This window comes from Clinocottus analis, unplaced genomic scaffold (genome assembly GCF_023055335.1).
Source record: "Clinocottus analis isolate CAN_PGR_092001 unplaced genomic scaffold, fCliAna1.0.p SCAF_24, whole genome shotgun sequence".
NCBI lineage: Eukaryota > Metazoa > Chordata > Actinopteri > Perciformes > Cottidae > Clinocottus > Clinocottus analis.
In genome coordinates, this window is record NW_027175976.1 from 4,253,424 (window position 1) to 4,278,850 (window position 25,427).

At 46.7% G+C, this 25,427-nt stretch overlaps 1 protein-coding gene across 3 annotated transcripts in view; it reads right to left on the reverse strand.

Annotated features, from left to right (window-relative positions):
* LOC137794061 (E3 ubiquitin-protein ligase Midline-1-like) overlaps positions 1-11,474 on the reverse strand; it is a 44,897-nt gene extending 33,423 nt beyond the window's left edge. Inside the window, exons 1-3 of one of the 3 annotated variants that reach the window (XM_068590647.1) lie at positions 11,428-11,474; positions 11,094-11,178; positions 7,037-7,107 (exon numbers count right to left, since the gene is read on the reverse strand). The gene's annotated coding sequence lies outside the window, so the exon portion shown is untranslated. Of the gene's footprint in view, positions 1-7,036; positions 7,108-11,093; positions 11,318-11,427 lie in introns of those variants that run through there. The other 2 variants (XM_068590646.1, XM_068590649.1) reach the window with 2 other exon arrangements.
* Between the last annotated feature and the right edge of the window lie 13,953 nt (positions 11,475-25,427).

Consider the following 25,427-nt stretch of genomic DNA (forward strand, 5'->3'; position numbering starts at 1 on the left):
ACTGGTATTGACTATTGTATTGTTGGTATGATGACATCGCCACTTGGACTTCCTCCATCCACACAACTGGCCCATCGTAAGGTGGATAAAACATCCTCTCGGTTTCAGAAACTGTGGGATGATGTCTTTTTCTTTTTTTTTAACAAGCTGTCGGTGCCTTAAGTCAGCTTTTAAAACGCAACAAGTATCGTGGCCCTAAAAAACTTGAAGTGCACCGAGCATCCATTTGAGTTTTCTAATCCACGTTGTACCTGTTGGAGGTGCACGTGGACGGTCCAGGCCTTTCACCGACGGCACACTGTAGATAGAGACACTGCCCAGTCCCTCCGTCAGACGGTTTCACTTATTTTCCCTTTGAAGGTTGTATCCAACCGCACTTTGCAGAATTAAAGCACACAGACGCGCAGACACGAGGCCTCTTTGCTCGTTCTCAAAGCTGCAGACGCAGTCAAGGAACCTCGGTACCGCAAAGTCGAGTTGCGTCACCTTGAACTATATGTTTCCCATCTTGCCCCCGGTGGTATTTTGACTGTGCTCCGAATGACATTGTGCGAGTAGAGATGGAGGGCATCGAGTTCAGAATCCAAATTTACCATGCAGGCACAGTGGCCAATTTAATTTTGAAGATTTGTTAACGCAAAATAAGAGAAACAGTTATGTGGAATATGTAAAACTGTTTGTTTTTTTGTCATAATGATCAAGTGCACAAAGTCAAAAGTTGTTCAATTTTTTTTGGGGACTTTTATGAAGTTTCTTGGACGACTGTTTATACATTTGGATGAATTCTTAGTCGTCTTCAATGCTGTGGTTTTATTTTGCTCCTCCTGTGAGGTTCTGTGTATCTAATCAAGCAAAGAGAAGATGAAAGAGTCTGAGACATAAAAGCTCAAGCTTTTAAAACCCGATTTAATATTTGCTTCATGTTGGCTGCTCCTTTGTGTGTGTGTGTGTGTGTGTGTGTGTGAAATATAGAAAAGAAAGCTCCTCTCTCGCCTTTTTTAATTTCCAACCTCCCAATGAAAAAGCTTTTGCAAAGCTGGCCTCCGCTGAGTTGCGAGACGTCTTATTTTTAACAACCTGGAATGAGAGGAATGCGGCGGGGTCCGTCTCCTCTCGGGGTGAGACCATTAAAGGGATAAAGCAGGACAGGGTTACGACCGAGACCTTTGCAGAGGGCACCGACGCTGTGGGAAGTCTTGGGATTTGTGGGATTTACATCACACATATGTGCAGAGGCACACGTGACAACGCCACTTTAATCCTTTCAGTGTCTCTCAGCCAGGTCAAAATGGATGTAAATGGACACATAGTCAGCATCCCTTTAGCTCCGTCGGTATATAACCATCCAGAGGCATCTTTATGACTTCGATATGCCATGTCGTAAAACCTCCCCAGCCCCTGATCGCTATCTTGAACTGTACTTTCAGCATTCAAACTGCATGACTTGTGGGAAGCTGTGGGGATAGTCCGTCATACATTGGCTTCGTGAGTGTGGTCGTGTCTCGCGTCCTCCCCCCCCCCCCCCCCCCCGCCCCCCTCTTCTCTCGCTCCATAAAAGAAGTACGAGTGACCTTTCTTAAGGCATCCTGGTTGTCACAGCTAAAGCCAAACACATATCCCCCTCAAGCTGACCTCTGGCCTTTCTAAGTGAGTTCACATGCGGCCGGCGAAGCGCTGGCTTCACTCAGCGAGGGGGGAAGATGCACAGCTGGTACCGGCCGAGCGGAGGCACGGCGGCGCAGTTTGGGATTAGTGTGAATTTGGTGGGGTTTTTGGGGCGAGGAGATTTTGTTGTCCGTGAGCCTCTCGGCTTCTATCAAGAGATCTCGGAGGAGAGCGAAGAGATTTAATCGGCGAGAAACTAATACAACGACAAGCCCCTCTGAGAACAGATTTTTAATAGAGGAGGAAGAGGAGGGGAAAGCGAGACAGATTAGGAGATACGAAAGGATGCTAAGTTCGGGAGATACAGAAGTCTGGCTGATAAACATTCAATGTGGCTGCACTATTTCCTCTGAGAGATGCACTGTAGTCGCACATGAAGCGAGGAAATGGAAAAGAAACGACCTGGATGGCTACAAGTACAAGTGACTCTTCATTATGACCGACATTCACATGTTCGTGAGGCGAATCAACAGACCATATGTGTGTGTGTGAGCCCGCAAACCTAACAAGCAATTCCCTCCGGTGGAGGGAGAGAGCACAGGCATGAGGCACGAGAGTCTCTGGGGACAAGACAGCCAGTACAAATGTCATTGTGAGTCAGAGAATGAAACAGGTCGGCCAATCAACGGACATGTTTGTGATTGGATGCCGTTCGTGAGTAACAACCGGGGTCAAGGGGGCGGGACGTTAAACTCTGAATCAGCAGTTAGTTGTTGAGCATCTTTTCGCCTGCCGGCGCCTTCCGACCCCGACAAACAAACGTGGACGCAATAAAAACATCATCCGGGATGATGAAGAGAGAAAGAACGAGCGCTCCTTGTTATATTCCAGATATGGTGGAGCATGGAGTAGCGAGTGTGTACATTATGCATGCACACACACACACACACACATCTGTATCCATTTCCTGAATCTGACATGTTAACCGGGAGCAGTAGCTCAAGGTCGCTCTCTGTCACCCCCGAAGAAATCCGCTGCCGCATCACCAAGGCGAATGCAAATAGGCCCGTTCGACACAGTCAAACACATAAATGCCCCAAAGCGTGCACAGGGCTGGACACACACAGATGGACTAACGCACACACGCACGCGCACATGAATAACAGACGCATACTGTATGTATGAGTGTCAGGCAGCATCATCATTAGCCGTCAGCCGGCCCAATGTGTCCTCAAACTGTCACGTCTTCACTCCTCGGCCTCAACTCAAACCAACACCAGCTGGCGCATCATAACAACATGATGTAGTCCCGAAGGGAACTCAAAAATCGGACTCAAAATGATTAAAAAAAAAAGGCAAACGAATGCCCGAATCAGCATCACGGGTCATCGAAAACAACTGCAAGTGCCGAGAGAGCTGAAGATGAGAGTATTCTCCTTTTTTTTCTTTCTTGGATTGCAGGTGAGTTCGTCAGCGGGTGGAACTGGCTGAGTTGTGGGCGTTGGTCACAACAAGTGGTTTTACAAAACCAAATGAGGTCGATGAATCATTCAGGATGTTGCTGACTTAAAATAATGCCAGTGGCACATCGGCTGCATGGTATAGGTCACTGAATGTCGTGCCGGCCTTGGTACCATCAGGCGGTCACCGGCACACACGGCTGAGTTTGTCTTCAAGCTAATGTGCTATTTCAGGCGTCGCTACATTATCTATTAAGATTCTCACACGGAGTAAAGTGCAGCAGCGCTGCCTTGTTGTGTGGAGTGAAATAAGAGTGTGATGAGGCGTACGGAAAATTGTCTTCGCGGCTCTTCCTTTGAGGTCCAGGCTGAGAGCCAATCTAGTTAGAATGGATGTGGATTCAAGGGAGACATGAATATCATAATGTTGTTTTCCCATATTCTCATCGGACAAAAATCCTAATGATGTCCAGCGCGAAGCCCTCCAATTAGCGCATGAATGCATCCCTCCACAATGCTCGGCCTGTGTGTCGCACTCGATCACCTCGCCGCTCGTCCCCGGTTGCGTAACTCCCCGCCCCGCATTAAATGGAGATCAGCGCGGGTTCAGTTCTCACAGGACAGCGAACGTCATTGGCTCGTATCACCACATTCCTCCTATTAAACGTCTGAAGCGCTTTTTTACACTCAACTGGAAATAAAAAGCTCACGGGGAATTAAAGTCTGCGATTCTAATCCGAGACATCTCCTCGCGGTCCGCCAGCTGTCCGCTCTCTGACAAAAAAATGTCCATTGTTCATGCACAGCCCCTCAGTAGTTTGTCAGTGTTTCCCATGTACAGTGTTTATTTAGAGCAAATAGTCATGCGGAAAGAAAACAAAGCGATGTGCAGCATTCTGTTGGATTAGGATCAGAATGTCAACGTTACATAATGACCTTTTGAACTACGAGCTACAGACGCAACGTTAGTCCATTCAGGGGAGGTGGAAGGCCGCGGATGTAGAAAGAGAAAAGGGCCGTGGCAATCTGTCACGTGCGCGCATTTGTTCAAATATCCTCAATTGCAAGACCTCCACCTTTTCTAAATGCCGTAATTAACATGGCCATGTAATAACCTCATGGGCGGACCGGAGGCCACGTGACATACCACGCCGCGCTCGTGACTTTTCGGGATCACTCGACTCCAGTCCGGTGCCGATGACGCCATCAGCCGGGACACGGATTCCTTCCGACCTCACAAAACAAAAAGGCGTCGATAATAACCCCAAAACGCTCTTCGGAGTCCTGCCATTCTCTGTCACTCAGAGCCCCGAAGGAGGTAAGAGGAAATACTGTGCGCGGGAGTTATTTTAAAGTCGCGTACTGCTGTTGTAGTTGAGCCTCCCCGCGGTGAAAAAAAATGGACTTTTCCCCCCAGGTGTGCTAAACGACGGCGTGGGGCATGAATAAGTTATAAGCGGAAGTCAGGCTCGCCCGGCCTCCCCTGCGCTCGGCCCTGCGGTGCAGTGCAGCGCAGCACGTTGTGTGTAGCAGGTGTGTGTCGAATGTAATGATGTACTCGACTGCAGCTGGCAGTGAGAAAACATTCAGATAAATGAGCCTGTCAGCGCCTGTGACGGGGAGCATGGACACACACACACACACACACACACACAAACGTAAGCATAGTAGTAAGTAAACATCCTCCGTGGCCGTTAAAATGAATCCCAGGTTTTTAGCCGGCGTCGCAGGCGACTGTGACAGGAAGCACGACGCCGGCGAGAGGAATCGAGAGGCGGGGAACGTGTTAATCAGAGGATATGCATTTTGGATGAAGGTGAGGGGAGAGGGGGGGGGGGTCGTGGGGGGAGAAGGGCACATACACGTGTGACTACAGCCATGAATTATGAATGCGCTAAACGGTGGTCTCAGTTGGATCGTTAATGGCGTGAATTATTAATCGGCCAAATCATCCACGTGAGAGGGCTCGGGGCTTCGGAGATTCCAGGTTTGGACAACGCCGTCGGTCTCACCTTTTTGGACATCGGAAGCCAAGACTGGAACCTGTGGCTCGCGCTCGATGATTCTTTCTTTTCGTAATGGCCGCGCTGCGGCTTTTGATAGCGATAATGCAATAGCGCGGTACACCGTTTTGAGAAGTGTCACATTTCCGTCTCGCACGGAGCTTCGGGTTGACGTCACCAGAGGGAGGAAACATGGAAGAGGTTGAAAAGGGCGCGCACACGGGAATATCTATCTCGCTTGCAATGCAGCGTGGAGACAGACAGGCACACAGACGGGCTGACCCTCAGATGTGCTTCCCACAGGGGGCGGGACAAAGCTTCTTAAGCCGAATGACATTGGCTTCCAACATGTTTGCTTGCCCTCTCCACGCGTCTTGTCTGCGCCGAGCTCGAGCTGTCCCCTCGGGCCCGAGCCAACACCTCGTCTATTCTCCTAACATCAGCACAGATAAATACTGCCAGGCGGAGACGCACAGGGCTAGTTTCACACACACACACACACACACACACACACACACTCATACACACTCACGCACACGTTGACCTCAGAGGTTCAATCGATAAACCACCCGCAGCACTTTTCCAAAGCTTGGAAAAGAGACTGTGTGTTTCGTTACTGCTCCCATTAAACAAACAAGGCAATCTATAAGACCATTAGTGGTATTGCGTCGCTCTCCCTTGGAACACAGCTTCATACAGCTCAGCACCCGTTATCTTGTTTGCACAAAGGAATCCATTCTTAACAATGTGGCCAAAAAGAGAGAGAGAGAGAGAGCGAGAGAGAGAGAGAGAGAGAGTGTTTGACCCTTCCTCAGAAGGGGCATCGACCTTCTATTTAACACACAACACGTTGTAGATCAACAAGAGGCCCACGCTGAATGGCAATGAGACAAAGGAATAAGATCTGTGGATGCCGTGGCACCTCTGGGTTGCCCTGAGAGTGGATCAAGGTTTTTGTTTTTTTTTCAATTTTCCAATTTTCTATGGCATGCTCTGCATCCGAAATCTCAACCGTCATACCAAGGTTGGTCACTTTAAATACATTAGAGAGTTAGAGTAGATGGATGCATGAGGTTATTATCTACTGAGTAGTCAGAATGATTCAATACGTCCATAAGAAAATGCATATTTGCCTGTTGGTCGATGCGAATCACCCTGCAAGAGATTGAGCTCAGCGTCCCCTGTGGCACCGCATTTGGGTACAATTTTCCAAAACAGCGTGGTTTCCAAGTCACTGTGATCCTGTTGACTCGACACATTCCTTCCGTGGTTTTTCCCTCGAGACCAAACGAGATCAAACCTCCAGTGAACAGATGTTTGGACTGCTGGGTGATCGGACCATTTTGCTTTTGTTCAGACGGCACACACAAATCCAATAGTTTTTCAATGGCCGGCCTCAAAGGCTGGCTCAACCACAATTTGTATTTTACAAGCGTCCATGTTGGATTTGTGTTTGGATGGTAAAAAAAAAAGTTTTGCCAAGTCTTCACTATGGTTGATTTGTTTTATTTCCTTCAGTTTAGTGGAACAAGTTGGATCACATCTTGGATTTGTTGTCACCCCACAATATATATAGTTGTAAAGAACGAAAGCACACGTGTATGCTTTGGGGTTTTTGTTACACAACGGTGGGAGGAGCATGATCTGATATCATTATGCAAAAGACACACAAGTTCTCATTTGTGCATTTAGTAATGTCGAGCACGACTCCCTCAGCTTTAGAAACAGCTCTCCTGACACTGTTCTCTCGGTTTATGAATTCTCCACCAAGACGCATCGATCCACTTCTGCTTATAGGCCACTCTGAGCGTCAGCTAATCAAAGTGCCAATTAACGCGGGCAGCGGCATGCGCACCGAGCTGCAGCGGAAATCAATAGAATACTGAGCTGCACGGGCTCCGACTTTGTGAACGAGATGAGACAAATGTCAGCTATTACGTAGTTGAGAATGATCTTTGTTCAAATTACCTTCCGTTGATCTTTTCGGTGGTACGCTGTTGGGTTGGTAATCGCAGATCAGGTTTTGTTGACTCCAACAGCTATGGAAGAAAAAAGATCAAACAGGCAAATCAATGTCTCTCCTTCAATGGCAAGACCCCAGGCTCTTGTGATCATTCATTCGGTTATTGGCTTTAACTCATCCAGAGTCACACGGACCAGCAAACTATTGCAAGACCAACACAATAGGCCAATAAATTAAGACGTGTTTAAAGGTTTATCAAACAACCCGACAGAAATCAAGACGTAAGGATTGATGAAGGCCCAAATTTCACTATAACCTCTCCCGTCTCCAGGTATAGATGAAATTAAATAAGCGATAAATGCCGTTTTCTTCATGTACACTCCTCGTGGAGCCTCCTGGTGACCCGTGTTTAGTCCAGCACATTTCAGTAATTCATCGTGGGATTAATTCCAGTAAGTACAACTAGATGATGAAGATTTCTCTGGTCACTGTCCTCTGACAGGTGGTTCATGAAAGGAGGTCAGAGAGGGATGGATTGAATGGATGGATCCGTCCAAAAAATCCCATAATGCAAGCTGGTATTGAACACAATAAGTGCAAGTGCACACTCCCGGTTGATTACTTTGTAACTTGATCACCGTGTTTCTATTCTACCTGGCGACAGAGATAACTTTCTAGAGTATACCATCTCTACTTAATAAACTTATTAAGAGTAGTATCCTGCTAAGGATCATCATCCCATGTGAGTTCTAGAGGGGGGAAGTGCCATGTGCCCAAGGTTCCCAGCACATTGAACAATAGTAGGACTGCACTATTGTCCCGCAAGCATACAGCGCATTGAGAGGAGTTGAATCGGCCGCACAGCCGGAGCTGCAGTGGAGCCAAAGCTGTGTGTTTAGCGGAGGCCGAACAGAGCGGGGCACTTGACTAGTTCACGGTCCACCTCATCACCAAGTGTCTTTGGCTCTCTCCGGTTTTTGTCATTGTGCAGATAAACATTCGAGTGCCATGTTTGGTCACCCGGAGGACAAACCGGCCCATTCATACAGTCCGATACCCTGACGACAGATGAAAGGGGTTCACTGCAAATAAAATGCCTCTTCATGCATTTCAAGCTCCCCCTACTTTAAAAAAAAAAAAAAACCCCTCTCCGTCCTTTCCCTCAATTTAAACTAATTTTCTTGAGGTTTGGTGTAAGACAAGGCGGTGGCGAGGAGCCAGAGTTCTGCTGCCGAGGAGCTGAAACGGGAATGCCAAGCTCTCGAGTCCCGAGCAGAGAGATGGGATTTTAAAGCCGGAATGTGGGGTGGGGGGTTTGGCTGGGCATGAAAAAGATTGGACACACTGGCAGTCGCTGATGCCAGGGCCTCCTTGCTCGAGACGCCGCTGGGTTCCAAGTACGGCAAAGAGGGAGTCAAAACTGCGAATAATCTGAGCAAAGTATAGTCAAGACTTCAAAAGCCTCCTAGATTTGACATGTCGTGAAATACTCCTGATGCTCAAATCAGCTGTCCATTTTCAAAATAAGAGCGGTTGAATTTGTAGTATTTGTAGTGTTGCTTGTCCTGGGAGAGAGAGAAAAAACAAGCCGTGCGAGGAATAAAGAGGCAAAGAAACAATTTAGAAGAATCGATTAGCAGCTATCAAACAAACAATACCGTTGCCTCTGAAAACTCCCACTCCAACTCGGATCAATGCCACAGCGCTGGGCAAAGTTTGGACTCGAATCTTCAAGACGATTGCCTCAAATGACTCCAGACGTGTGCTTTTAATGCCCTACCCAGCTATTTGTGGCTTCCTCCAACACCTTCCACTCCTCACTGTGACAAACCAGGGGCTGTAGCTCACGCTCCGGGTCTCCGAAACCTCCCTCCGTACACGGTTTCACTTCATTTGAGCTCGGCGCCAGTTGCTCCAGGTACGCAACTGTCACATCCTGCTGCATTCAGCAGCACCTCCCTCCCCACATGTCAGCACTGATAAGGGAATGGAGTGTGTGGAATCCATAATGCGGGAGCGGAGGGGCCGGGGCTGTTGGGAACTGCGACTCCGTCCACGATCGCTGCAGTGAATCATGTCTCATGAGTGAAAAATGAATCATTTCATCCCTTTTTAAGCAAAAAGGTCAACGCAGTAACAGGACTCCTGAAAACCTAATATGGTATGGAAACTTCAATACGTCAAGGTTTAAATGAAAGCCAGGCATTGCTCATATTCTAACATTTAGGGTTGTATTTCTGAGTTTCTGGGGGGAAAGACATCTTGGTAAATTGTAGTCTTTAGTCCACATCAAAGAGATGTTTCATTTATCTTGCACTTAAGTAAGTTGTAGACTCATGCTGCTCAGTCAGCCAGACAGAAATCCCACTGACTGCACCAGCCTCGTATGCATTTCACATTATTATTCAATATTTAGAGCCGCGTGTGTGTGTGTGTTTGTGTGCCGGCCTTTTAATAAACCAAAGAGGACATCGCCGCGACGGTCCGAAAATAAGTCCACGGTGAACGACGCGATCACGAATATGGCGCACGGGTAAACGTGCAAGTTCACCAGAAACCTTCATGGTCAGCATGCAGCTTAGATAACTTTCTATAATTGATAACGGAGAGTATATACTAGTTGTATTATTCATTGGCCGAGTCAACTGCGATTCACTTCAGACACATTTCTCTGCAGTGAAGCATGGGAGGGCGTTTAACGCTGAATGAACCATCACAGAAATTCATGCAGACCTGAAGGAATTTCCACTACTTATCATAAGAAGTTGCACTGTTCTTTTTCTTCCATCTTTGCAGAGTTGAGAACATATTTGCATAAATACCCGGCAGTGCAAAGCAAAGGGAGAAACTTTAATGGAGAGTCTTCCGTCTGCTGGTAACGCCACAATAAAATCAAAGTATTATTGTAGAATATAATGAGCATCTCACCCCTCTGTCAAGTCGTTTCTTTTGAGCAAGATGTGAGTGCACTTGTGCAGTAAAATAATTGCTTACTTATTTAAGCATTGACAGCTTTCGGCAGCTTATAAAAACAGCGTGTAAGCCTGTGAAGTCTCTCTCCTAATATATATTTCCAGACATGAAGACTTAACTAAAAGCGCTTAAATTTTATGTTTTCTTTGGACTGAAACCTAAGATGCCTCCTTATCGTTTCAAAAGTTCTCTGCGCTCGCCACCGAGACTAACGAAGCCAACGAACGAGGCCTATTATACTGGCAAGCAAAGTATTTAGCTTTACGGTACAAATGTGGAACATTGGCTTCCATAATACGGTCATGAGTCCAAACAAGCAATTTGTCTCTTGGCTCCTGTACACGGAGAGCATTGGATAATATGTTGGTCCAAAGAAACAATGATACATGCACTGTACAGCTAGCAAGCTAGTGCTAAAACATAAGCATGGCTTTCGGTGTTTTAGGCAGTTGCATATAGGCATTATGTAATTAGATATGACCCAATAACTTTGACACAGGTACATGTATTGCATTGTTAACATGCAGGAAATGCATGTGGTTAAATAGTTTGTATTTTAGTCATTTAAATGTGTTCACTGTTAAGTGAATGCAATTGTAAGCCATTAGAAATATATACTTAACAGGTATTTCATGATTTTCTTTTTCAACAAGCTACTGCATTATGTTGTTTACACATTATCTAAACAATCTACTTGTCTATTCACCGTAACATTGAGTTTCTTGCCGATCTATAATGAAGCACTTGGAGCTCATGGCGACCAAAAGTCAAGGGAGCGCTCATGCAGCACACCGGGTTGAAAACTAGAGACAAAGCTGTGCAAAGAGCTGCACCGAGACAATGACAGCGGCGGACACGTGCATCCAACTCCCACGCTTCCACCACATGGAGCAATCAAGCCCCCGAAAAACACCCCCTCCCCACCCCGTCCCGAGCCACTCCACCCCTCCGATGTATGACATCCCATTGTGCATGTGCTACGAGGAAGAAGAAGGAAAAGGAGAGAGGGAAAAAAAAGACCCGAAACCCCATTGCCTCTAAAGGAATGGTCCCAATGAAAGTGAATTAAGCAACAAAGGAGGCACTTACATTCAAGAGGCTCACATGGTCCTCCGACAGAAAAGAAGAGAAGCGTGTGCAGTGATTCCAGTCTGAGAAAACAATAGTGACTAACCTTGAAGAGAGAGAGGAGAGAGAGAGAGAGAGAGGTGGTGAAAGTGAGGGGAGAGTCAGAGAGATGGGAAAAAAAGAAAAGGTGAGAGGACGCAGATCCATGCAGCCACACACCACAGCGTACTCGCAAATCAAAACACTTAGGATCTTTTCTGGCATCTCCCCTCCTCCTCCTCTTCCTCCTCCTGCCGTTCATCCTCCCCTTCACCTCCCCCTCCTCCTCCCCCCCCCCAGTGCCTTCGGGTTTTACTTGTCATGTGTTCAGGCTCAGTCAAGCGTGAAGCGGGCTGAGGAAACCAGCGCTGCAAGTGCTTGGTCCAGCGGTCGGTGTGTAGCTCATGCTTATGTTACGCGGAACGGTGAGCTCTTTTTCTTGGACCCTTTTCCGCGAGTTTGATCCAGAGCAGATGGACGACGAGGCGGGAGGCGATATCCCGCGTCTTGGCTTGAGCCGCCACACCTCCCTGGGGTCAACGTCCTAAAAATAAGAAGAGAGAGAGCCAGAGAGAGAGAGAGAGAGAGAAACAAAGCATGTCTCCTGTGGTAAATGTCGCTATCCCTTCAGAGGCTTGTGTTCAGCTTCCAAAAACAGTTGGCTACAACTTCACATCTCAGCTAAGTCGGTCCCAAAAAAAAAAAGATAATGGAAGTCCCAAACTGCAGACACATCCACATTGCCTCAACACAATTAAATGGAGGGCTCTCTTGCTGGGCATTTGCTGATTGCACAAAATGTTACACCCCATGTATAATTTTGTTCTGTCTCGCTGAACAAGCTGATGCGAAACGTGTTCCATTTTTAGTAATGTTTGCAATTTTTTTTTCCAGCTAGTTTTAACTTTCAGCGGTCGTCAGCCAAGAGAACAGAAGCACCGAGCAGCGGGATCAGCTCGCGTTCACATCACAAAGTACACAGATTGACTTTGACCACTTTGAGGCTGAAACTGTGCAAAAAAATCCAAACTATATGTTCTTTACCAAGAGCTGGTGCTTAAATGTGCTCCGTCTGAAAATAAAACGATTGCAAATCATCAAAGACGTTGCTTTTGGAAAGAAGGAAAAGTGTTGGAATCAACATGGACAACCAATGTGGAGCGACACAAAGAAGAACAATGAACATATTTGCATCAAGTTTCTTGGATCTTGGGGATATTGCTCTTATATTTTTTTTAATTATCTTCTATGCGTTAAAGAGCTAAGCTCTAATGATATCATTACGTACATACATAATCATATGGCAATCAGTCCAGTGGTTTTTGAGATATTTCAGTCAGATCCAAAGTGTTAGACGGACCAATTGGCATTGTCATCTCTCGGGCTCCGACCCAAGCTTGGCTCGAGGAAAAGGGAAAGTTTTATCTCAATAGTTTTCTCACCTGCGTTCAGAACAGTTCAAAAGGTGTTTAGCCATCCTGTTTCTAAGAATTCACCTGGAGGAAAACATCCTCAAAGTTACTCAGAAGATGGAGCCGTTCTTCTTTCACCCCTTGTGGTCATATGTAGTATTACAACAACAAACACTGCAAAAGAGACCTTTGAAACACAATCCTGGCAAACTTCTTTTTATTTTTTGTTTTACCTGTTTTACAAATGGAAAAAAGAATGCAATCCAGCTACATGGAGCTATTTTCATCCGTTCCTAAATCCGAAACAATTCACAATTCAGAGCCGACGAAGCAAAAGAACGAGCAGAATGTTCTCGTCTCACCGCGAAACCACCGCCTAAACGCACAAATACAATACTGATATGATAACATATTATAAACGCATGTAACTGAGTGCAGAGCAGTGGTGAAGCAGAACTGTGTGGGCATGTGTGCTTGACTGACAGTTGTCTCAGACGTTCACACTCAACCGTGGCATTTGCCCACACCTCCGCTTCCCCCAGCACTGGGATTATTTTAGTAGCGCCAGCAAAAGATGGAGAGAACAGATGAATCCGAGCTTGAAAAGCATGTAAACCTTAAAAAATGTCAAGACTTCAAAAACATTTCTCTCCCGTCTGTTGCAGAAAATAGGTATTTTTGGCTCACGCGCCGCTCACTCTGACGTCTCTGACGACGAGACGGGTCAGTGCGCCGCGGGAAGCACGGGCCTGTGACATGAAGTGAAACTCAAATCCGCGAAGGATCCTTTTCTGTTCGGTTTGCATCATCCTACGGTCATTATGCGGCCAGCACAAACGTCTGGAAGAGGAATGCGTATCGCACAGATTAACCCTTTTACCCACAGTGTGTGAGTAAGGAAAGCAATTTGGAGTCCCCCCCCCCCTGCTGACAGTGGTTCGGATTTGGATGACCGAAGCTGTTCCAACAGTCCCTAACAACATGATCAGCAGCTCAGTCAAGCTCCACCAGGGAGCATAAGACCTGCTGATGAGGACTGGCATGGCTAATCATCTGCTCCAGTGCAAGTGGGAGGATGTAAAAAGGAAAAAAAAAGAAACAGATTAAAGTGAATATTGAATGTGCTACGAGAGGACTTTTTCATACGAAAGATTACAGAGGATGTCGGGCTGATGTTCACGTCTGTGTCGTGTCTCTCTCTCGTGCCAATGCGGCCATGTGGGAAGATAATCTTGAGATATGCCGGCTTGCTCGGGAAGTGGTAGGATAATCTTACGAGCCACCCAGGAGAAGGTGTTTGGTTTTCTTTGTGTATCATCTTGGTTGGGTTTATGCATTCGTATTTCTCGCTGACGGGACAACCCACCGACATGGCCATCTCGCTGGATTGGATGTACAGCGTACAGGTCTCATGAGACGTTCAAAGACATTTTTCAAAGCTTGTTTGTGTGGGTTGCAGCTGTCTCTATTTCTCCCCGGAGCTCAAGGACCAGCCCTAATATGTTCCACGCCGACCTCTGGCACTTTTTTAATGCTTTCATGCTTTCTTTGCTGCGGCGGAACATATCCAAAAAAGACCTGTTGTGTCTTACATTACTTCTAGCTCGGAGGTGAGTCGGGCTGTTGTCGTTTAAACTTTTGTCACACATCCAGTGCCGATGGAAATGGTGAGGAAAACACATGTGACTCATGCAAGATGTGTGTTTAAAACACATCCAGGTGACCTGCCAGTTAAGATGCACTCTGGTTTGATTCAATGTCTACGTCCATACATGTATACACCTGGAAAGTTGATCCTGTACATGTTGTTTTAAAATGAATGCACCCTGGACAGTCTTTGGAGAAGCCTTTTGTTTCTGGATAAACTTTTTTTTAAATAACTAAAGTTGCAAGGTCAGTCCCCGCCACCGGCCGCTACGATGAAAGCGACCGCGAGCTGCAGCTTAATCACATCTTGCCGAGTGACTCGAGTGTTCCAGCTGCCTCGCTGCGTCGAGGAGCGCACACCGGCCCCCTCGTATCCAGCCGGGGTTTTGGCTTATGACCTCCAAAAGCACTGGACATCAAAGAGAATAATGAATGGGATCAATATGTTCCAAAGTGAGTTCATTCGCCGTGCACACACACACACACACACACACACAGAAACACACACTGTACACAGTTTGAAAGTGAAACAAACGGGTCGAGGCTGCTTTTAAGTGAGCGTCAGCAGCTTTATGTTGCCCGCCAAAGACCAGGAGGGAGTCACTGACACACATCCACCGTCTGCTGACCCATTTAGCCCATCGGTACAGGAGGAAAAGACAAAGACGATGTCGCCGGTGACCTCACTGTCGTCGACATCGTGTCCGAGCTACTGCCGCTATTTCAGAAAAAAAGACGTTGCCCTTAACAGCTGGAGAGATAAATTCTAGCTGAATAGGGAAAGAAAGGAGGCAAAAGGAGAAAATGATGGTGACAGGTTTCAACCTTTTATCACTCCGACAACTTTTAAGCTTTTATGACTTTTTCAGGAGAAGATTTTAATGATAATGTTTATTGTTCACTACCTCGCAGCCGCAATAAAAAGCAATCAAGGCTCCCGCCGCAGACAGATGTTCCTTTTACTGTCTTCAGGGCATGAGGAGAAAGCACACTAATTTGTTATTGTCATATGCATTTAAATATGGAAGCATCGCATGAGTCATTGCATAAATATTTCACATACCGGATCAGCCGAATCGCTAAGCATTCTGCCGCGTTCTGGCCCGGAGCGTCGCGGCTACAGGGCCGCCGAGAGCGACGGAAGGAAATAAAGTGTTTCGGTAATACATATTTGGGAACAAAGAAAGTGATGCTTTTTGCATCATGTGTCAGCCGGACCTCGGTCAACAGCGCGGGACAAACATTCCTCACTTCCTCAAATAACTCTGCGTGCAGGAGCTGAGGGATGACGCAACGCACAGAATGTCCTCAAGGACTCCTTGTCATAATAAGTACATTATCATAGAAAAGGGAAACTGAGTCGAACTCACAGACATTTAAATGGATGAGTTGCCTGTAGTCCATGAGTGACCTATTTGCTCCTATTAATGCAACATGTCTAAGTTTATTATATTACGTTGAAGCGTACGAATCCAGTGCCATAATATTTTGTAATAACACAAAAGCCTGGGAGGTTTTCACAGGGAGATCATTACATTTGGACTCATGAATTTCCATTAAACTCCACTGCCAAAAAACAAAAAAGAATGACTTTGGAGAAGAAGTAAATTGGGGTAAAATGCTTTGAGGCGGTCAGAAAATACCACAGATGTCCGCCATGTTTTTTCATAAAAATTGTACACGCTGTGCCTGTAGAAACGTGTTTGGCTTTCGAGCAGTGTGGCTGCACGGCGTGAGCATCAAAGAGCAGCTTGTTCCCGTCCAAGTGTATGATGCGCAGTGCGTCCGCCACGCCTCTTCCAACGATGTGAAAATGAATAAAAGACGGGCCTCTCTGTTTGTGAACATCCGTCACGTGCGCCTTCGCTAATTATCTCCAGGCCGCGCTCCGTGTTCTGGATGTTCGGGCAATGCGACGGCGCACAAAAGAAGCTGGCGTTCTGCCTGTCCGGTGCCCGGTCCCCATGTGGCTCTACCGCACGCATCTGCCTCCCGCCTGAGCCTCCAGGACTGCGGGCGACGCCTCGGGGCTTCGGCACATGTGCAGTGGAGCAGGGGGGAGGGGTTGGGGGGGGAGGGCGAACATGTCACGGCCGCTTTCTCCAGCGTGCCGGCTTCTCGTGCCCGACTCCCTCGACCCGCGGCGGCCGCCTGTAATCTTCCTATATGCGCCGAGCCGCGAGCAGGCGGCGAGACTCAGCCGCGAGGGGCCGAACAAGCGAGCTGACCTGGAAAAAAAAAAAAAAGAATGCCTTTACTCCGAAGGGCCCGGAGGGTTTAAAGGCCACCGTATAGCGGGGCGGCTGGCAGGGCTGAGAGCGTCAGACCCGGTTGTGTTTGCTCACCACGCACTGCTGTTTTAAATCCAATGCCAGCCCACACACACTGAAGACAGTAGTTGCGCTGCGGTTTTTGCTCAAAGACTTTGCTTTCCTGCAGACTAAACCCAGATTTTCATAAGTGAAGGACTCTGAGGACACTCAAAGACCTCCGAGCGTCCCCACGGCTCTCATTCTCATTAGATAAGGGACTGAACACTTGCTCGGCTCTGTTTTAAAGGGCCACATCCCACTGCTTCCTCCTCTGAGCGTGCGCGGTAATTTAATTAAGTCCACTGGCTTCTCTAAAGGGCAACTGCTAGAACCAACACAATTAATAAAATGGGTGACTCCTCTGCTCTCTGTTGCTCTTTGTTCTCCTCTCCTCATTTATGTGGCTCGGCACCCCCCCCCCCTATCGGCACAAGCCCCCCCCCGACTTAATTTGCATTTAGAAAAGTCAAATCTGGCTTCTCACCCTGTAATTATTCATAAACTTTAAGTACAAAGTCAACAGACCATGAAGAATACCGCGAGTGGAGTTCTGACAAAAACGTCTCTTTTGTGGATTTAGTGCAGGAAGAGCAGCACGAGGCAACGCGACTCATCTTTATTGGCTCATTTGAGGGGCTCCACCTTACTTGGCTCGATGACAAGCGACGGTGTGAACGCCGGCGCGACAGAATGTGTCTCCGACACGGCCGCGGTCCTCCGGGAGTCGACTTATCCTTCTCAAATGTCAGCGTTAAACTGATGATGCCGCTTCCAAGATGGTGGCTCCTCGTTGGGATTTGTCTCTGAAACTGAGGGTTATTAGCAGACTGGCTGCGGATCAGAGATGGCTCGGGGGTCCCTTAGGACAGTTCAAAGTGTAATGAGGTTAATTAGCAAGAACACGACCTAGACTAAAGAAAACCGCTGATAATATAGAGCGTAATATGTGTGGGTGATTCATAGCTTCATTTAAGAGCTAGAAGTCAAATATTATAGTCATTTTTCATCTAAAGTAGGCTGATATTCGGATGACTTAAAACATAACCATATGAAATTTATAAAATGAAATCCAGCGCTGAATAAAAATGACAGATTACAAGCCATTCTCTCTGTCCATCTTGTGTTATTCCTATTAGACATGAATTATTGTACCTTTTATCACCTTATCGTCATCTGCACACACACACGCACACACACACACACACACACACACACACACACACATATAACATAAATAGTTAAGTTATGGTGTTATTCTCTGTCAAGGCTGAACTACTCTCCAACTTTTTATTGCACCTAAAGACATCAGCTAATATATCACATGTAGTTAAACTCAGAGGTCGATGAAGAAAAAGGGCAAACGTTATGAAAATGTGGAAAAAAATCAGATCTGGATCTCCGTGACATTTATACAACAAAATCTAGCCACACACACACACACACAGGTCCATAAGGGGTGTTTTGAGGATACTCTGGTCATGCAGTCACCAGGAGAAGGTCAGGTTCCCCACGGCGGTAAAGAGAGAGGTTCTAAGGTCAAACATCGAGCAAGCACCCACACAGACACAGGAACACAAAATACGCTCTGGGTGTGTGTGTCTGTGTGCGTCTGTGTCTGTGTGTGTGGGCGGCCGGGATGGTTTGTGTCTGTGCGGTCAGTTATTAACACAAGCGCACATTGCTTTTACTCGTGGCCTTGTCATCCGTTGCCGTACATTTCATCATCTTGTTTTCCCTGCCCGCCCGAGTCGACACGCCGCACACGTGTGGCGCTGTTGACACACACACACACACACGCTGCGAGGATTATTCCTCTCACAACCTCGCACTACAAACCAACATCTGTTTTCCATTGCGTGTCTTCAATTTTGTACCTCCTCTCACCTGCTTGCACAGTACATATGGTTGTGTGTAAGTGTGTGTGTGTGTGTGTGTGTCTCGGCAGGTCGGTCAATTTTTTATGTCGTAGTGCACGAGGAGGTCACTTGTGTACTTCATTTGAATTTCCAATTCATTATTTAAAGGGACAGCAGTCGGTTGTTATTTTAAGCTCGTTAATCACTCCTCGGGAGGTTCATGAATCCGAGCTGCAGGATTAGCTCGGGCGGCGGCGGCGGCGGCTTCCTCTCCGCCGCCCCGTCGGGTCCTCGCCGCTGGAGGCCCAGCTGGAGGGAAGGGAGGCGCTCGGAGAACCGGAACCAGGACTGTCAGGAGACTGTCAGACCAATTGCTGCAGTGAAATGAGAGGTTTTTGTCGAGGGACGCTGGTTCTTTGAGACACTACCACTTCTGTCCACAGGGACCGCCAAAGCCAGCACAAAATTAACGTAAATCACAGTCGCTTCTATATTTACAGATACAATACTTTTTTTTATTTATTGTAACTGCGGCTAGTTTACTTCCTTTGATTGTTCTCGATTCTATGACAGCTATTATTTTACATCGTACAATTTCAACCGCACCCGACATTCAACGCTGTGTTTTATGTGGTAGGTCAGCAAAACATAAAGGTATTTTGCCACAGCATAACATAGCATTTCTATATTTGCTTTATCGTCCACCTCTAAATTCCCAATTGAGATCATGTTGAGAGCTTCTCAAATAAAAAAGCCAACCAGGGCATCCACTTCCCCGCATGTATATTTCATGTTCTCTGATTCCTGTACTGTATTTCTACATCTGTATAAGTCTATATTTTTACTCTCACCAAGCAGGTCCTCCGAACAATGCAGCCTTTGGCTCTTAGGAAGCATTAAGGTCTGACAGATGAATCGGAAAAATCACGCTTGGAGAGGGAATGAAAAGCTCTCAAAAGCCACATGAAATCTTAAACACTTTTTCAGAGCTTTTTTTCTTCTTCTTCTCCTTCTTCCTCTTTTCATTCGGAGAGCGGCGCTAGCATTGAACAAACTTGAAGGCCTCGCTCAGAGCGCGTACACAATACCCGGGTTCTGTTTGTGCGTCGCCCTGTTGACAGTCAAAGTGTGAACACACTTTAGAAGTTACCGTCGAATGAAAGGAGTTTGATTTTGCCGCTTACGGCGTGTGAAAACCGGTGAATGTGCACGGTGTTATGAATAAGTTAGACATTGTACTTCACTTTTGTCCCATTGATGCCTCAGAGAAATGTTATATTATTCCACCCTGCAGAAGGCACTCCAAAGTAAATTCAGGTCCAGGTCTACTCATGTGAAAATCTTGCACTTACAGAGATGAAAAAACCCTGCATCACTGTCACATTATTCTCCTCCTTTTCCACCTATCTTCACTTCTGTGCTTGAAAATAAGAAGTTGGGTTGGATGGTGTCTTAACGACTTTGTGCCGATTTAGTAGACTTTATGAGGTGGTTAATCTTCTTTGGTGCTGTGCTGTTTCAAGCGTATTTGGCCTGTTAAAGTTTGTGCTGCCCAATTTTGAGTAAACCACAAGTTGTAAAAAAAAAAAAAGAAAAGAGTAGCACAAGTGCAGTTGGAAGACACAGCAAGGTAACTCACACACTCTGTTGTAATAGGAGAACACATGAGACGCATCAGACCCTTTCTACCCATACGCCCTTTGTGTTTTCCTTTAAAAGCTTCACAAACTGAAGGATGTTTACAATGAAACTGATCCCAACATGCCTTTCTTGAACTCAACCTTCCCACCATCCGCGTTAAGCTGTTGAATCCAAAAATCCTTTGAGACCATGAAGATATCTTTCAAACATGTCTGGCGGGTCATTCAAAGGGCAATTTCTTCAAAAACCTGTCCTAAATTGAGTCCCACCACCACAAGGTTTGCTCCAAATCCCCTAGCGAGTGTTGATTTAATGAGCTTATATTTTGGGCCGTTGCCCTGCATGTGGAAACGTCTCTGGCAGATGTTGCGTCCTCACCCGCTGCACTTTTCTCCGGGCGCGCAGATCCGGTGCAACGTCGCACCGGGCCGTTCCCACCCGCTAATGGAGACGCCGCACACACGCCAGCGCCGCTCCTGCACGTGTACATGCCACAGGTTCCAAACGAGAGGCGAATGCATTGACTTTGGTAAATGTGGAACTGATGTTCAGATCTGTTTGGAGGGAGGCGAAACATCTGTTTGTTCCTCTGTTGGTCTTCTGCTCCTCTGAAGCATGTGGACCCGCGGCGTAGAGGATGTCATGCGAAGCTTTCTCCCTCAAACACTTCCAATCGATGAAACATGAAGAGGGAGAGAGAGAGAGAAAAAAACCCCTTTCTGAATGAAAGGTAGAACCTTTTAATTACACCTTCAGTGATCAGACACACGTTTAAGCTCATGAAGAAAAAGGCTAATCCTTTTTTGGTGAGGGCTTTTTGGTTCGTTGGGCAAGGCTCAAATACACACACACACACACACACACACACACACACACACACACACACACACACACACACAGTATATTAGTCACTTTTTCCAGTGGATTTCCAGGAGCCTCTAGCTGTCTTAAGCAGTTTACCGGCTACTATTCACGAACAATCTTCACCAACTTTCCAGGAGTCATATTCTGTCTAAACATGTAGAGTCTTAAGCATGAGGGGAATACCCAGCCCGTCACATACAGACCCGTGGTCAGGACCCCTTGGCATCACTTTTAAATCCACTAGGCGCTGGTGGCGCTCTGGTAAGTTAACTTCTTACGCTCTTATGTAGGCTTAAGCTACACACGTTAGCGGTAAATGTTGCAACACAGGCTCTCAGGAGGGCAATGATGGATGTGTGAATGGCTCGTCATGAACTTTTTGTACAGTCTCAGCACTTTGGCGATCCCTTCCCTTTCCATCTGGCGACACTTCTATTTGCCCGATACTTTGAGTTTCTGAGGTTTGTGCCCATGAGCCAAAGTCATTCCGTAACAGAGGCGCGTCAACTTTGTCATCGTCAGCATCTCTCCACACAATACTGACGTTGTCATTTACCTCAAAGCGACGCTCCAGCCCCTCACTGAGCCAGTGGCGTAGCTGGAGCCGCCCAATTATGGTCTGATGTATTGTATCAGAACTCAAAGTAAGCAGAAAAATACGTGAACGAGAAAGCAGGAAAAACCGTCGCCGTAATTCTATCCGAGAACATTTGTCTCAGCAGCTATAATTTAGTTAAATAAAAGCTTGGACTATCGCAGAAAAAAAATACAAATTTGCATGGAATTGCAGCCCGTGTGGCAGCCCACGAAGACTGTATCTCATTCTTTTGGCACTTCAAACAGATACAGAGTGACACAGCAGACTGAGGTCCTGGGAAAAAAAAAGCCCGTCGGACACAAATTGTTGGCAGATGTGGCTGGAAATCCGCGGGCTCGCCCTCTTCAACTCTGACCAAATGATCACCTTGGATTTCCATCACAAATTGACAGACTGAATGTTTGACACATGCAGCGCCGTACGGCAACATACGATCGCCGTATGGTAAACAACGAGACGCTCGCGCTCTGTCGGGGGGGGGGGAATGGAAAGGCCTGGATGCTGATGCGGTGGTTTCTGACTCGGTGAGAGACCGCAGATGTGGACCGACACACCCTGCTAAAAAAGAAAAAAAAAACAACCACACGCTGGATATTTCCACTCGCTGTGAGGACATGGAAGAATTTCAACTGGACTACTTCAGGCCGACCTGAAAACGTAAAGGAGCAGGATTTGTATCTCACATTGATCGTACGTCTTTTGCTTTGATGCCTGGGGGGAATAAATAATGCAGCAGTGTTCTTGTAATGCTCTTAAGGTATTACAAGCCAGGTTTTTCTAAAAGCAACCTGGTGCAAAGAGAAAAGTATCTGTGCCTTTTGCAAACAGGGTTTTCATACAGGAGGACAGCGTTCTTAAATCAACTCTGCTTTCCTGTCATCCATCATCCGGGGACCAAACGCTTTGCTCGGGAACGTGGCAACAAATATTTTAAAAAGTCCGATTATGAACACTATGTCTCCCTCCAGCAGCCATGAACACTAATTCCTTATAAGCTGCATTCCAGGTATGACTGCAGACACCTTGAAGAAGGCTGTTTGTGCCTGATTAGCGTGGGTTATTACAGTTCAACATATGATGAAAGGCTTTTCTAATGTCACGCTGGTGGAGTGGCTCGGCCCTTTCTTCTTTTCTTGAACTTTTGTGCGCTCTCCCAAAGACCACCTCCATTGCACTTGTTGGAACTTCCGAGCATTTTTCTACTTCTCCCCGCAGGCTCTTTGAGAGCGATCTATCCAAGGACAGACAGGTCTTTTGCAGAAAGCTGTGAAAGAGAATACAAGAAGAGGCTTGAGGTGAGGAATCGGTTTGAAAGTGAAACATTTGAGATCAAGCCACGGGATGGATTTGATGATGACTTTAAAGCGATTTTATCGGAATTTACACTGGATGCTCCCGTGCTGTTGGAGTCCTCAGCTCACACCGAAGAGCTATCCGTCCATGAGAGACGTACCTTGTCATTTATACGGCGCTGTGCAGAGCATTTTTAATGGCAGGACATTCATCCTGAGACATTTGTAATATAGCTGTAAACAAATAACACTCCGGCCGAGAAGATCAGCAGACATTAGTCATCTCGGTGAAACCGGCCCGGGTTTATTGATTGCCTGAAAAGAAGATTGCTCGCTCTATCGCTGCAGAGTTTCAGCCTCGCATCAGCTGACCTTGTCCTTGCAAATCTACTGCCAAAGGCTCTTGTCTTTTATAGACCTTGTTCTTGCTCCTTGAACAAAAAGCCCGGTGCAGATATCTCACTCGTTGTGCATATGAGATGAGCATTAATGGGGATTGCGGTTCATGTGGAGCTTAAAACCAAAACGTTTTGTCTTTATAGCTCGATTAATTCAAGAGGGTCTGCATTTCAGCGTGGCGGGGCGGCTAACCAGAGGCAGCTAAAAGTGGTTAGCAATGTGCAAAGATTGTTGGCATTGGAAAATGTGCACTATTTATGCAATTTGCAAAGACAAAGGACCACCAAAGTGTTTAGGGTTCATCTTCTTGGGACAATAGTTGAACTATTTCTCCCTTAGCGTTGGACTGATAGGGCCGCTACTGCGGCTAAAAATAAAAGCAAAGGATCGTATAGGAGATCATGTCTCGGAGGGGGAAAGCCCATGTGAAGCCAGACGTGGCGTAACCAAAAAAGCTCTACTGTAGATTACAGGCTTCTGTGGCTTCTATGCTTTACAGTTGAGTAATTCATGAGGAATCCTTGTCTTCTCTTCACTGAGAACCTGGAGGATGACACATGGAGGAAAAGAAAAACTTAAAGGAAAAGTGAAGGTTGGCAAAGATAGAAAAAGTGGAGAACAGACGACACACAGTTCAGCAATGAAATATTAATATGCCCACTGCGTACGGTACGGGCATCTCTGCACTTCTCTGTATGACTCATTTCCTGTTGTAAAAAACGGACGCATGCTTATATTGCACTCTACGTATGAATCCGTTAAATACATTCTCCCAAATCCATTTTTTTTTTTTTATACTGCAGGCACGTACATTTTTGTACAATTTCCTCAGGCTTCATAAACACGAGGCTGTCTGGCCGCGGGACAATGAAAATGTCCGTAAGTTTCCCCTTCCGAAGAAAAAGCAAAGGCAGACACTTCCCCCCCCCCTGGAAAAGCAGCAGTGAATGCAACAAACCGAGTGCTGGAATGTTTGGCAATGCTGGATTTATCTGATACGCTGGGCACAGACTGGGAGGAATGGGATGACACGGAGGTGGGAGGTATTGAGTTGCAGAAATGCAGGCGTACATTGAGGAGAAGCACAAGTCATATGCGTTTTTTACAGTCTGATAACAGCAGCATGTGTTAAGGGTTCCATCACTCCGAGACCAATAAAATGAAGGGGTGTCGGAGAAGAAAGGCAACAAGGTATGTCCTTAAAAATGGCGGAGGAGGCAATGGAGGAGGAAGTAGGTGTCGAGGAGCAGGGTAGCGTCAAGCTCAAAGAGCATCAGAAGTGACAGCCAGGTTCTCATATCCTATAATTATAGCTCTCCCCTCGCACAGTCTCTCTCTCCCTTCCCCTCCACTCGTGCCCTGTCATCTGTAATCTCCACACCACTCGCCTACCCGTGCTCCTCCTGGAGGGAGTCGGCCCACTTGACGTTTGTGCTGACCCACGGGGAAGGCTCGGCGGGGTCAAGTCCATCTCCAGACGGCAGAAGAGCCGCTATTGTGTCACACGCACACCACAGCTCTTTGCGAGGAAAAAAATCCAACTGAATCCCGGCTGAGGAATGTCGGTAGTTCGGGGATTGTAACCTCTCTGTTGAGACGTCTTATTTGGTTGTTTTAATGATGCTATGTGACATATTTCAAAGCAGATATCCAGCATTTTCGGAACGAAAAATTGCATCAAATACAGTTGAAGTACCTCTTTCTTTGCCTGTTAGTGTGCAGCTATTCTGCCAAGTTAGTCTTGACGTGAAGGACCCCTTGTGACTTGCTACGTCCAATAATATCACCATTCGGCATAATATTGCAATAAATCAAACCCGATGTACCGGTCTGGGTCACTTCTTTAGAGTCTTCCAAGTATGCGCAACTTGAGACAAAAACCAAACAGTGAAAACATGAAGCGAATACCCGAATGTCAACGTAGAAAACCTCAACACCCAACGAAGGATTATTGGGGTCTCGCCCCGGCTTCCTGGCTTTTGTGCCGCTTCACATTTCCGATGTGTCGCTGCTGGTTTGCCTTGTTTGGGAACCACGATCACACCTGCAGCTTTCTCACCTCACCTGGTGTGTCAGTCTATCCAGGAAAGAAAAAAAAAAGAAGTGGAAAATCTCCATTCACATCCGACAAGCTCACACACACAACAACTTTTTCGGTGGTGAATCAATATTTCACAATGTCTGCTGTGCTGCGCCCGGGGCTTCACGGGGCCTTCGCCAAACAATAGGATCCTGACCTGCATTATTCATCCCTCACTCATTCACTCCTCTCTGACTCGGACACACCGGGGAATT